At 44.5% G+C, this 11,932-nt stretch overlaps 1 protein-coding gene across 2 annotated transcripts in view; it reads left to right on the top strand.

The window, feature by feature from the left end:
• The first annotated feature begins 1,698 nt into the window (after positions 1-1,698).
• Mapre3 (microtubule associated protein RP/EB family member 3) overlaps positions 1,699-11,932 on the top strand; it is a 53,118-nt gene continuing 42,884 nt past the window's right edge. The window contains exon 1 of one of the 2 annotated variants that reach the window (XM_047522372.1): positions 1,699-1,863. The gene's annotated coding sequence lies outside the window, so the exon portion shown is untranslated. The remainder of the gene's footprint in view (positions 1,864-11,932) is intronic. The other variant, XM_047522371.1, reaches the window with a different exon arrangement.

Genomic DNA, 11,932 nt, shown 5'->3' with positions numbered 1-11,932 from the left:
GATGGGAGGAGAGGGCATAGATTCAGTATTCGTTGTGTCCCTGTTTTCTTACTCACCAATCTGTCTCCTCCTTTACCCTGGAGAAAATGGACTCTTTGGGGGTGATTTGACATCAATAGTCCTAAGGTGGAATTTGTGGGAGCTAGACAGGGAGACTCAGATTAGAATGCTAGGCTGCTAGTTTATACTTCTGAGTCATCACTTGAAGAGAATGTAGCATCTCTGGCATGTCAACAAGCCCAGCCAAATCCAGTGATGTTCACCAAGAGGGTTTGATGAGGGCTGGGTTAGGGAATGATAGAAAGGTAAGGTGTGAAGAAGAGCTTACATTTGATTAGAGAGAGTCACAGGAGGTCACTAAACCCAGTGAGGAAATCTACCTTAGTGGAAACATTTGGGATAGTGTAGATGGGAGGATTCATGAAATTGAGAATGCCAGTCTTCATTAATAGAGGACTAGGATCTTGGCATTAAGATTGAGAGCAAAGGGGTCAGAAAAGTTATAATAGCAGTCATACTTAAAGACAAAATATATCTATCAATAATAAGGAAACTGTTGACTAAAGAGTCTGAGGCCAGAAAGAGTGAGAAAGAATGAAAATCTTTGTCTTCACTTGATTCAATTACATAAACAATTTTTTGGAACTGTACTATGTGTCACATTCTGTGCTAGATGCTAAGGGGGCTGAGTGAGTAAGACAGAATTCCTGCCCACCAGGGACAGTCTAACTGGGGAGACAGACGTATAAACAAAGGACACTACTGTAAGATGTGTGTAATGAAAGAAGTATGTAGAAGGTGGGTATGGAGGTGACCTCCAGACATCCGTGGGAATCAGGGCTGAGGTCTCAGAGCCAGGATCCATCTGTACCATGAGAATCAAGAAAATGAACTCAGTGTGGGGGTGGGCATCTGGAACCCCGGGAAGAGCAGTGGGGAGGAAGAGAAGGAAGAGGAGGGATGGAGAGGATAAAAGCAGACTTGGAACAGGGAAATCGGAACTGGTAGATCAAAGGAGCTAGTTGTGAGGAAGTCGAACCCACACCAGAGAGTGGGCCAGAGGAAGAAACAAGTCGTTTACAAATTCATTGGGAGGACGATCCTGTTGGAAAAAAGTCGTGTGCTGTGTGTAGGGACGATTGTGTCAGCTCGATTTAAGGATAAAGGCACAGACTTTCTAGTAGGAAAATGCAGAAAACTTAATTTGGGGATAAGAGTAGCAAGCTGTGATTGGAAGCCACAAATCAAGAAAGGCGACCGAACGCGGCCTCCGATCCTCCACGTCCCTGAAAGAGAGCAAATAGTCTCTCTGTCTTTGCAGAAGCCATAGGAGAAAAGAACCCGTCATCCGATGGCTACGAATCAGGTGAAAACGCTTGTTCCTTCTACGACTGGACAGGGTGGAGGAATTGTTACCCTGTTGCTAAGGAAAAAGGAAGGGGCTGTTCCCAGTTGCCGTAGTGACAAGGTAAGAGCGTTCCCTCGGTACCGCCGCACGTTCACGAGGCCGTTTCCTCCTCTCGTTGCTATGGCGATCTAGAGGGACTGTTCTCGTCGCCCGCACCTCCCGCCGCAGTTGCTAAGAAGAGGTGGAGGTAGGGGCTGTCCTCCGCTCGCCACCCGGTTGCCGTGGAGACGGCGGGTGCGCTGGCCCCGCCCCGCTCGGACTGACAGCGGTGGCCGCATCGCGCCTGCGCAGTGCTCTCTTCCCCCGCAGTCTCTGTGCGTTGAAGCCGGAGACCGCGGCGGCCTCTGCTAGGACCCTCCGCCCCGGAGCCGCCGGCCGGAGCCGCAGCCTCAGCCGCAGCGCCCCCGCCGCCCGTCCCCTCCCCAGTCGCCTCCGCCGGAGCCGCCTCGCGCACTGTGAGTCCGGGCCGAGGCGACGGACGCCGTGGGGCTGAGTCAGCGGGAGGCCCGGGCCGGGCTGGGGGAGGGGAACCGGGCTCCCCATTCCCGCCGCCGCCGCCCCCACCCGCAGCCGCGTCTGCCCCGCCGGCCTCCCGCCCTCCGTCCCTCTCTCGGGACTCCCTGCGGCCTCGGCAGCCAGGCCTCCCCGAGTCACTCCTCCCATTCCCTCGTCCCTCCCTCCCTCCGAACCCACTTCGGGGTCCTTACCCCCTAGATGTGGCGCGGCCTCACCTTTGCCCTGGCCTGGTATTTCCCCCCAAAACTACCTCCCGTCGCTCCTGTCCCTCCTCCGTTCTCCTTACTCCAGGGCCTGATATCTTCTGGTCTCTGGTTTTCCCCAGTGATTTGCCAGAGAAAGAGTGACAAGGGAGAGAGCAAGGGGAGACTTGGGGGAGGGGGACATTCTGCCTGTCCAAACCTTGGGACCCCAGGCTTCTACCCACACACAGCAGCCCTGGCTGGTTTGGGGGAGCAGATTTGGACAGTTCTAACTGCTGAGAGCCTGTGGGGCTTTCGGAATGGGTTTCACGGAGCAGGGTTCAGCCCCATCATGATGGGCTACTGTTTAGTGAACACCGTTGCTGGAGCATGGTGGCCTTTTGGAGGGTTGAGCGACTGCCCTGGCCGCACTGTGCAGGGAAGTAGAAGGTGGTAGAGGGAGGGGAGAAAAGGTTGTGTTTGGGAGCTCAAGTTCCTGGGCTTCCGGTGCGTCTTTGTGAATAACCATGTTGCAGTACTCTTTAAAATGCTTTTTTTTTTTAAAAATCACATTAGTATAACGTGAGATTTGAAAACAGTCCTGATATTATACATCGCAAGTGTTTACCGTTCTATGAGGGGAATTGGCAGGACTTCAATTCTGATATCTGTAAATTCCACCAGGTAACCCACTGGGTAATAGTAAGTTTTGACAGCATGAACAGAGTGGAGAAGAGGAGAATCGAGGTTTCTCCATGGTGTAGGTCTGTTGCCTGTCCTCCTCCCTCCTACAACTGTGAGTCTTGCTAGAAGATGCCACCTGATAGGGGTTCTAGTATATTTGAACTATTCGCTTCGCATCCACTTGCCCATCTTGCAGTCCTTGCTCTTGGAACAGAGGAGGGCCCCAAACTGTTTTCTTTTTCCAGAAGCCAAGCTGAAGTCAGAGTTGGTGCTCACAGCCAGGAGCTCTTAATAGACATGCCTCAACTCGAGGGTTCCTAACTACTGTGTGTACCTCATTGTCGACTTCCTTTGATTCCCTTTTTTTTTTCTTCCATATTTCAGTGTACTGTTAGAAAATACATGTAAATAAAAGCTAGTTCTACTTTACAAGAGGCTACTTTACTCCAGGCTGCAAAGGATTGGTGGTCCACTTCTGAAAATCCTAGTAAAGGAGCTACATTTGGAGTTTCCGGGATTGCAAACAGTGAGAAGTAGTGATTTCACTCCTTGACTTTGCTCAATCATGGCCTATTGGCAGCCTTCTCAGAGCCACTCCCTGCCCCCATGCCCATCAGATTGGTTTACAGTAGCAAAGACGGCTGTCGCCCTAGTTTTAAACATAGAGATGAAGTTCAGGAAAACTACAGCCCCCATCCAGCAGTGCAGTTTCTTCTGTTTCAAATGCCAGTCTGGGGTTTGGTGGGGTGCACCTGCCTGTAGCGCAGTGGGAACTATGGGGCCTGAGAGTTAAATTCCTTGTGGTCCTCTCTGTGTCACATAGCTCACCGAAATACCCGAGGAGGGCAGGAGAAGACAGCTGTGCTGGAGAGCTGCTCCTCCTGGGCTGAGTGTATTTTGGGAATCAGTGATATTACTGGGGTGGAGGGTTGTGAATTAAGCAAGAAAATGTGTCAAGGCTAGATAGATCAGGAGGGTGTGAGGAAAATGTTCCCTTCCCAGTTTGCTGTGGGATGGTACCTTTTCAGAGCATCAGAGTGGTTTTTATATGAGTTAATTTTCCTTTGAAATCCATACCTGTGTTTTATGAGATAATGATGGAATGCCTTTTAAACTACTTTCTCAGGAAACAGGACTAACACCCCTCTTATATATTGCCTTTTTGCTAAAGGTAATTGTTAAAATCAGGGAGAGAAACATGATTTGAACCAAGTTAAATCTACATCTACGTAATGGATGTTATGGTTTTGTAGGACTGTATTACCTTGATTCTAAGGCACATCAGAGATTTACAACAACTTTTAGGTAAAATAACCAGATCAAAATTATATTGATTTCAAGGTGAATTTTAACTTCATAAACATTAAAACAGTCAGAAGTGGCAAAACTTGAAGGAATTATTTGTGTGCCTTAGAATTAGAAAGAATGGTGTGTTGCTGCGGGTACTAACCCACCTTCCTGAGAAAGAATAATGCATTGTGAAGGCGGTTTCTTCAAGTCCTTCCTCTGCCTACTTGGTGGGGTTGTATCTGCTAGAGTTAGGAATGGTAGTAGCTGTTGAACAGAGGGAAGTTCCCATATGGGAATCTAACCCAGGGCCTCAAGATGGTACTCTCAAGAAACCAAGCAAGTAGCTGGTAGCAAACATCTTATGAGCTATATCCGAATTTAGCCAAGTAATATTTTTCAGAAGCTGAACAGAAAATACAGTTTTTCTGACCAGAATACATCTGCCCCAAATTGTTAAAAGACATATTAGTAAGGATCCTAAGGTACATGGCCTCCCCTTAGGATTTTAGAAATCTAAGGAGGAGACCTTCAGACAGTAGAGCTTAATGTTCTTATTTCCATATTTTGACATGAGACACCAAGAGTTAAGTGACTTGCCCTGAGGTCATCAAACTAATGTAGAAAGTATGTAAAGGCACCTTGTAAACTTCATACACTATGCAAGTGATTGTTGGTGATTATTAGTGTCTGAGTCAGAATTAGAGCCCCAATTTCTAGACTAGAGCTATTCTACAACACCACATTGCTTCATCCCTCATATTTAATAGTCCACAGGGTTTTAATAAAAAATAATTCAGTAGTCTGTAATTAGCTGTGTAGTCGAGGACTTGTTTTATTGTCCTAGACGTTGCAAAGCCAGGCAAAATTTAGTGTCAAACTTAATTAAATGTTTATTCTTGCCACCTTAAAAATAATCATTTTCCTTCACACATTCCAACTTCAGAAAGGTTTTTATCTCTTTAAAATTTGCCCCAACTAACAAAAAGCAAATGCAAAGTTGGGTATTTGAAGTCTCAACTTCTTGTCTGTGTGGCTGTGGTATTCCAGAAGGCCAGGTGGAGAGGCAGCAGTGCTTGACAGGAGGAGCAAGCACCCTAGATGGCTTCAACGTTCTCTCCTAGTTCTCGAATGTAACCTTTTGTAGTTCTTGAAAGCCATAGAACTTCTAAGCCTATTCTTGGGGAAGTGAGGCAATCTGGCCTCTGGAGGTGACAGATCTGAGTTCAAATCCCATCCTACCACTTCCTGCTGTGTAACATTGGACAGGTTACATAACCTCTGAGTGCCAGTTTCCTTATCTGTAAGCCTGGACTAATGATCATCTATTTTACAGGATTGTTTGAAGAATTAAATGAATGGAAGTATATAGAGTACCCACTTAATAAGAGAAAGCACAATCATTTCACATTTACCAAGGTCTAAAATTTTTAAAAATAATGCTTTCAAATTTTATCTTGACTTAAATGCATCCCGAACCCTCAGTCAGTAGCCTCCATCCCTCTGGAGCCCTCTCAGTGTGTTTAAAATGCACAGGGAGATTTGTCCTGTGAAGACCTGGCATTTGGAGTATTATTTCTAACTGCCAAAATAGGAGCAGCGTGTATATGAAATGTCCCTTTGTCTCCATGTATTCAGCTGACCTGGTTATCTGAAAGAATTGCGGGGCACAAGCAGTTGACTCCAAAAGAGCACAGACTTGGTGTGTTTGTGTGTTGTGGGGGTCTTTAGTCCTTCCGTGGGGGAGGCCAGTGTGGGGAGTGATCTTAATTTGAAATGAAGAGCTGCTCAGTGCTTGCTGGTGAGGAAAGCGCACATGGCCTTCACTCACTTTCTCTACCATTAGAGGTGTAGCTTGAATAGGTGACTTTGCTCAGATCAGCTCTGCACTCGTGAAGGCAGGGAAAGGAACTACTTGTCTCAGGAGGAAAACCTCCTTGCAAGTGAGGAGAGACAAAGGGAGGTCATTTTGGATGGGAGCAATTATAGAAAGACTGAAAGCAGAGACTAGGGAGTAACTAAGGAGCCAGAGCAAGCTCTTCAGTGGGGGAATTCCTAGGTACATTTCATTAAGGAAGAGAAGGCTGTGGATAGGCTTCAAGGATTGGAAAGATAAATGCAAATATTTACCTCTGGGATGTGGGATTTGTGGGGCTGGGGGAAAAGGAGAGTCCAAAGGAGAACTTTTGCTTTATGTGCTTCAGTGTTTGACTTGTTATAAGACACATGTGTCCTTTTGTGATTTAGTGAAGACCAAGTAGAGTTGGTTGTGTTGGTTGTTCAGTAAATATATTTTGGTACAAAATAAATAATTGCCTTTACTTGGATCCTTCAGCAGTGGGGCCCACAGGTTAGATTGCTTCCTTGCAATGAACCATGCCATTTTCCACCAAATCAGGCTTTTAAGTGAAGGTAGGATCCTCCAACATGGCTGCTTCCTGGGCAGCCTGGTATAATTCATGGACCACCTACCTCCCCACTTTTCTCAGTCTTTTCATTCCATTTTTGAGAATAGTCTCCTCTTGACCAATTGAAGCACCTTACCTTTCTAATAATTTATTTTCAACGACTTACTAAAATGTCATCTGGCCAGTATGACTTTTATGAAAAATTTGTGTCTCTTACTTAACATCCAGAGGGCTTGATCTTTCAGGGGACTCCTGGGGTGCTGGTGCACTTTGTTACAGTAACTGTGGCCTAGAGCAGATGTGGCTGATACAGCACACTTTCCACATGGCGACTTATTGAGAGTTTCTGTTAGGAATTACTGATAAACTATAAGATCATTAAATAATGTTGAGCTTTTAATTTTGTCATGAGCTGGCCAGTTGTATTTTCTAGTCAGATGTCCTGTCTGTTATAGAAAGATGACACACCTATCATTTGGACATGTGCTTTGGGTGCTTACCCAGTGGTTAGGATGAGTTTTGCTGAGTAATTCACATTCCATCATCCAACCTCCCCTTTGGCCAAGAGTACAAATTTGTGTGACAGTTGGCCAAGGTCAGTGAGGCATCTTTTGGCCAACGATGGACTTTCCTCTATGGAGAGTTGGCTGTCCAACCCTGGCCCAGGCCCTGGACCTTGTTTTCACTAATGCCATGCCCTACCAACTTTGCTAAACTGGATAGATGTTATCACCTAACTTTTTATCAAAACATCAGTGTTTTGAGCTCTGGATGTTCCATTTGCCTCAAGTAAATAAGAACTTAGCCTCTCTGAAATGTTTTGACTCCATGCAAAATGATTTTTACCCAAAACTGTTTCCTACATATAAGAGATACCTACTACTGTGTAATGTATTTAAAATAACTAAGCAAGAAGCATATTTCAAATCTGCCTAGTAGGTTTTTTAAAAAAATATTTTTAGTTGTAAATGGACACAATACCTTTATTTTATTTCTTTATTTATATGTGGTGCTGAGGATTGAACCCAGTGCCTCACACATGCTAGGCAAGCGCTCTACTGAGCCACAGCCCCAGCCCCAGTAGTTTTGACTATATAGCAAAAGCCTTAAAATGACACAAATCCTTAAGCCATAAATTGCTATTCTAGGAATATTTAGAAAATCGGAGGTATATTTAAAAATACTTGTACGTGTGTTATTAATACAACATGATTAATAATATGAATATTTAAAGCAATCAAAAGAGTCACAACTGAGGGTTGGTCAGGTTCACACAAATTACTGCACAGGCATTAAAAACATTTATAGAAGATTATTGATAGCAAAAGTTATTATATAATCAATGAAGCAAGATGCAAAATAGTATATCAAGAATGATACCATTTTTGGGCTGGGGACATAACTCAGTTGGTAGAGTGCTTGCCTTACAAGCACAAGGCCCTGGGTTTAATCCCCAGCACCACACACACAAAAAAAACAAAAAACAAAGAATGATACCATTTTTATAAGAAAATATGAAAAGATTCTAGAAGAGCTTATGCCAAATAATGAATGCTTGTCACTGAGTAATGGATTGGAAGTCAATGGCTCTTTGTTAATGCCTTTCAGTGTTTTCTGAGCTTTTCTGCATGAAGCAACTATAACTTTATAACTTTTTAAACCAGTGACACACAAGGTTCCATGTAGTAGTCTCTAAGAAAATTACTAAGTTTGAAATGCTTATTTTGTTTCACTATCATCATAGTTAATGATAAATATTTCTCAGAGGTGTTTATTTAGGCGGGGGGCGGGTTACAGGGAATTGAACTCAGGGGCAATTGACTACTGAGTCACATCCCCAGCCCTGTTTTGTATTTTCTTTAGAGACAGGGTCTCACTGAGTTCCTTAGCACCTCACTTTTGCTGAGGCTGACTTTGAACTCACAATCCTCCTGCCTCAGCCTCCTGAGCCGCTGGGATTACAGACATGTGCCACTGCACCTGGCTCAGAGGTGTTTCTTAAGACAGACTCTTCTTTTCTTCTTCGAGAACACATTCCCAAAATAAGATTGTTTGGTTGTGTGTCTTAAAAACAGAAGCTAGACACTCCAGAGTCCATTCATCCAAGTGAAGCAGCCTCTCTTGATTCAAGTTCTTACTTGAATTAGGAAAAGAAATTGCCTCTTAATTTTGCTGTTTAAATTTATCAGACCCATACTACAGGGCTTTGTTTTGGGTAACCCCTCTTTCTCCCAGACCTTTTCAGATTCTCTGGATTCCCAGTCCCCCAGTATAGCAGGTGCCAGTTGGAGGCTTCACCTTTGTTTGGGTGCCTGTGTACCTATCTGAGCTGTTCTAGAACACTGTGCCTAGGCCGGCCAGAGTCTTCTTTCTCCTTTTCCCTGGGTTACATTCTATTTGGCTCTCAACTCAGAGGCCCCATTTTCCTCCAAGGATGAGGATTGTCAGTTGCCTACCAGTGACTGCCTGATGGGAAGAGGTCCTGGGCAGGAATAGGCTAGGCACCTTGCTCTTTGCTACCACAGGTCTCTAGAGCTGCTGACAGTCAGAGGGGAGGACCTGGCAGCGGTCCTTCTCTCTCGTCTTTCCTCTATAGGCATACATTGTACATCACCTCAGAATGTTAGCTGAGTTTCTTAAGGGCAGAGACCATTTCATACAATAAAGCACCAAAGATGTGTTACTAAAATCCAGTGTTGTCATATATACCAGTCATTGCACACATCCATCTTACCTTCCGATCCAGTGGACTGACATCTGCCTTCTACAAGTGGTGGAGTCTGCCTAACTCAGCACAGGCAAAATGGTGCTTCTGGCCTCCTCCTGGGGACCCAGGACTTGGATTTAAGGGACATATGGCCTGTCGCACAGCTCGGCCTATGCAGTAATAAATGTTTGCTAAGCAAAATCTGCCTCTTCCTCCAAATGGTTCTGACTGCCCAAACACTTGTCCCAGATGGGCGGATGCCATCCCTGCTGCCTGGAATTAATAGTGAACAAGTCGTCGGGTATGTGTGACCGGAGAAGCTCCACCACCAGGTGATTGTTAGAGAAACATTCATCTTATCTCGAGAGTACTGTTGTCCTGTCACCTTGTAATATAATATGATTATTAAATATCCTAGTCACCTTGTAAAGGTGTTTCCTAACTGGGAAAAAATGAAACCTTACCTGTTTCTGAGTCAGCAGGATCATAGTTGGAACTAATGTGCTTGGAGCCATGTGAAAGGGGCAGGTCTTGGACCACTGGATGAAATTAAATATCTCTTCCCACATGAGGAGTGTTGTGCCAGAGGCTTATCTCTGATGGTGTAAGATGTACTGTGTAGCCAGACTTTTCTGCAGCACCAGACTCTTGGCAGCCAGCCACCTACACCCCCTCCTTTGCAGGTTATTGCCACTTGTCAAGGACGCTGATTTATTCTCTGATTTGTTCTGATTTTAGATGGGTAGCATTCACAACTGAAAGCTTCCACTTTGGGCATCCCATTAACACCCTTAAGTGACAGGACCACTGCTAAGTACAGAGATGTGTTATGCAGGCCCCAAAATAGCAAGGTACAGTGTTTTGAGACATTTGTATTCCCCAGAAAGTACAGTTTCCAGGTTTATAGGTTATTCATATAAGTTTGCATATTGTCTTCCTAAGGCCTTATTTTAAGTAGACTGTCAACAGATATTTGCCAAAGCCTTTTTCTGTTTCGTATTTGTAGTCACTATGGGATGTATAAGAAATGAGATCTAACCTCTGTCCGCGAGGAGACAGTAGTCTGGTATGGAAGGTGGATGTGTGGGACGATGACTCTTGGGGACAGCACTGTGTGGCAGCAACATGTCTTTGGTGCTTTATTGTATGAGGCATAATCTCTTCCCCTAGGGAACTCAGGAAACATTCTAGTGAGTGAGTTGAACATAAGGGGATGGAAACTCAGTGATAGGAACGAAAGCTTTGGTAACCCAGTCTGAAGAGTGGCCCCTGAGCCTGGCAGAGCCAGGGAAGGTTTAGGAGAGGGTGACACACTGAAGCTGGTGTGCAGGATGCTGTGGGAATCCACCAGTGAATGGCCAAGTAAGAGTCAGCAAAAGAAATGGACAGTGTGTTGGGTGCCATTGGTATTATGCGGTATAAACTCCAAAAGGATTCTGAGAGGAAAAGAATCATTGTGAACTAGAGTAATTGGGAGACTTCACACAAGAAGCAGAACATGACCTTGCCCTGAAGATGAGCAAGCTGTGAATAGGTAGAACACCAGAGAGGGCTTTCCATGGGGTGAGGTGCAGCATCAGCAAGGGGGTGACCCTGGGACCAAGCGTGACTGTAAGCTGGTCACCCTGACCAGAATGAGAGTGTGAGCTGTTTTGAGTTTGGGAGAATATTGGTGATATTAACTAGATATTAGGAAGTTTAAAGAGACACTATGGAGAGGGATTTAGTTTTAGCCATGAAGAATACAATTTGGTGACAATGGGGATGTCCAAGTGCAGTGATCACATAAAACCAGAAGCTGAGGATGGGGTTGGAGTTGGAGCAGTAGGTGTGGCGTCAGTAATACAGAGGCAGGTTGCCTTGCCTGAAGGGATCTCCCCATACATCTTGGGTGCAGAGTCAAAGACCATATCCCAAGAGTGTTGTCCCTAGTTATGAAGTGACAAGATGGGGAAATTAGGATGGTCTGGTGTCAAAGGAGAAGACCATGCCAAGAAGGGAGTTGTAGTGCTCCAATTTAAGTAGACTCAGAATTAACTAGAAGAAAGTCTTGATGATTGCTTAGGGGGTCAGTTCAGTAAAACCCTGGAAATGGAAGCCAGATCCCAGAGGGAAAAGGAGGGAATTGGTATGGAGGTGATAGGTGGTCACCCAAGAATGGCAACAGGGGAGGAAAGTGGCAATCAGAAGAAGTAGGATAAAATTTTTCATTATAAAATTATTCTTTATCAGCAAACATACCTAAAATTATAATAAGTTTTTTGGTAAGTTTTATAATAGTGGTTTTAAATACATATTTGTATATTAAAGTGTGCTTCATCTACAGATTTCTCTATATCAGCCTACTTCATGTATCTGTCACTTTGAATATCTCATTACTTCTATGATTTCCCACTGCATTGATACCAAATATGCTTTACTGTCAATCTGTTTTTGAATAGTCAGGATATTTCCAACATTTTGCACGTGTAAATATCTCTGTTCTGAGCATTATTGTACAAGTGACTTTCTTTTCTTTTGTGGGTTATTTCTCCATGGCATATCCCATAAAGTGGAATTACAGAGGCAAAGCCTCTGTATTGTTACATATTGTTCTCCTTGGTGATCCAAACAACTTTCAGTTAGAGTTTGGTATTAACTTAGAATGATTTTTTTATACTAAGGAGGTCTGAGCATATTTAACAGTAGAGGGAATATCTGCAGGTTCCACATTGGCAGATTTAACCATCCACAGATCAAA

The sequence above is a fragment of the Sciurus carolinensis genome, chromosome 13 (assembly GCF_902686445.1).
Source record: "Sciurus carolinensis chromosome 13, mSciCar1.2, whole genome shotgun sequence".
NCBI lineage: Eukaryota > Metazoa > Chordata > Mammalia > Rodentia > Sciuridae > Sciurus > Sciurus carolinensis.
The sequence above is the reverse complement of the archived record's forward strand: the minus strand, read 5'-3'. Positions and strand labels throughout refer to the sequence as shown.